Raw genomic sequence first — 2,224 nt, forward strand, 5'->3', positions numbered from 1 at the left:
ATGTCAACTGAAGCTGCTCCAAATGAGGTTAGATCTCGCAGTTTGATGTCCCAATGCTCCCTGCTGCCTCATGTCAATAGAAGCTGCTCCAGGTGAGGTTCGAACTCCAGACTGATGTCACAATGCTCCCTGGTCCATGTCAACAGACGCTGCTCCAGATGAAATGGGAGCTCCGATCCCTGGCTCTCGTTGACGTTGTAGCTCCCAGTCTGATGTCTCAATGCTCCCTGCTCCATGTCAATAGAAGCGGTCCCGTTGAAGTTGGATCTACCAGTCTGATGTCCCAATGCTCCCTGCGGCTTCATGTCAATAAAAGCTTCTCCAGGTGTGCTTGGAACTCCCAGACAGATGTCACAATACTCCCTGGTCCATGTCAACAGACGCTGCTCCAGATGAGGTGGGAGCTCCCATCCCTGGCAGATCACACACCTCTATACCATCATGGAAATACTGCCCACTGACCATTTACACCACTGGAGCCATTGGTGCAATATCCACATCATGAGAACCTAATCTTACTTTTAATCACCACCGACTCATTATTTCCAAAGGACTTCTTTCTTAAAACTTATTTTGCATGTGCATATTGCAGTCAATCCGAAGTAAGATAATCGTGCTAATTGACGTATGCTCACTAGAAATCACATTCTATTTTTCATGTTGAGTAACTGCTACTTAGCAAGGACAATGTTTGTAATGGAATCACTCTTTTATTTCACGTGAGGGAATTTGGTTTGTATTATTTAAATTAAACTTGGTCACTGTGTCAAATGATCAAATAGATCTCAATTTCTGAACAAAATTGGTAATGTTGTCATCCACCTTGAAATGTGGTGTCTACTTCTTTCAGCCACACTGGTATTAGAACGAACCGTCTGTTAATGACATGCGTATAAAGACATTTCAAATCAGTTTTCATGTTTGAGCTGCATATACCTGCGGTTATTGATACACAGTTTAGATTCAGTCCCTGCAGTTAACTTGCTGACTTCTCCAGGTGTTCATAGTTCAATATGATGCATCAAGTGTGTGCATAACGAGAGGGAGTTTGCTTCCCACATCTTGTGTTTATATGTGTCTTATGTCCAGCATTCATCAATGGTGAGAGCAAGGGGGAAAGGATAAGACCAATGTGTAAGTCTGTCCGTGCCCATGCACGGCACCCACATCGGTAATTCTTTACCGTGCATTTACAGCCAGTTCTCGGGTGCCCCTACACCCAGCCCCTGCCACTTTTGAAATATCTCCATTGTTTCGTGCTGCCTCTCTGTGCTCTTTTTACCAAGATGAATCACTTCTACCCAACTGCTACAAATTTCATCTGACAAAACACTCATTAAGAATCGCATGCATCAACATGCACTTCGCATCTCTCGTTATTTGGTTCTCCTGGATCTCTTTCATACGATAAAAGTTCACAGCAACTTGACTTGGAAAAGACAATCGCGTTCCTTTTCATTGTCCCAATTGAATCTACAATTCAATGCAGTTTAGGCAACAGACTCAAATTATTCTTTGAGATTTTATTATAGCGTCGATGCATATAAACAGACAGCTGTGATCATGCAAAAATAGCAAAATTGAAAAACGTTGATAACAACGACGATAGTGGGATTCGAACCCACGCGTACAGAACACAATGGATCAGCAGTCCATCGCCTTAACCTCTCGGCCACCTCGTCACATAAGTCACGGGCACATTTGACATTATGAATAAGTGAATTGCGTAAATTATGCTGAGCAGCAGATATTTCTCCCTGGTATTGGTGAAATGATAAATAGTACAGGACGGTCCCAAGAGTGTCGTCTTACCACTCCCACTGTGACACTCTGCTCACAGTGATCTGAACAAAAATGAAGAAATGACGATGTAACAAGGTCTGTTGAATTCTGTGAAGATTTGAAGTCAACGGAATGAAGAGCCCGTGACAGCAGGAGGTGTAAAGTTGTCTGTGAGGAATTGTTTTCCAGACTGGAGGAGAGTGCATAGTGCTCAATGTCATTATTCAGAACACCTTTCTTCCACTCAGATATTTTTGACACGCACTTGTGTACAGGACAGGCAATTTTGAAACCCTAAATAAGGTTAAACTGACAATTGAATTCAACAATGCAAAACCCTTGATCTGTATCATTTTCCTGGGCGGTGTGACACCAAGTCACTGTATGTTCACAGCAACACAGTGAGCAAGTGTCAGAAGGAAAATGAGTGCAGTGCCAGAGC

General features: G+C 42.9%; 1 non-coding gene across 1 annotated transcript; it reads right to left on the bottom strand.

Annotated features, from left to right (window-relative positions):
- Positions 1 to 1,600: 1,600 nt before the first annotated feature.
- On the bottom strand, positions 1,601 to 1,682 carry trnas-gcu (transfer RNA serine (anticodon GCU)). Its single transcript has one exon. It is a non-coding gene; the product is annotated as a tRNA-Ser (tRNA).
- Between the last annotated feature and the right edge of the window lie 542 nt (positions 1,683 to 2,224).

Source organism: Chiloscyllium plagiosum, unplaced genomic scaffold (assembly GCF_037043375.1).
Source record: "Chiloscyllium plagiosum isolate Xiang-an unplaced genomic scaffold, Cpla_swu_hap1 HiC_scaffold_42, whole genome shotgun sequence".
NCBI classification, from domain to species: Eukaryota; Metazoa; Chordata; class Chondrichthyes; order Orectolobiformes; family Hemiscylliidae; genus Chiloscyllium; species Chiloscyllium plagiosum.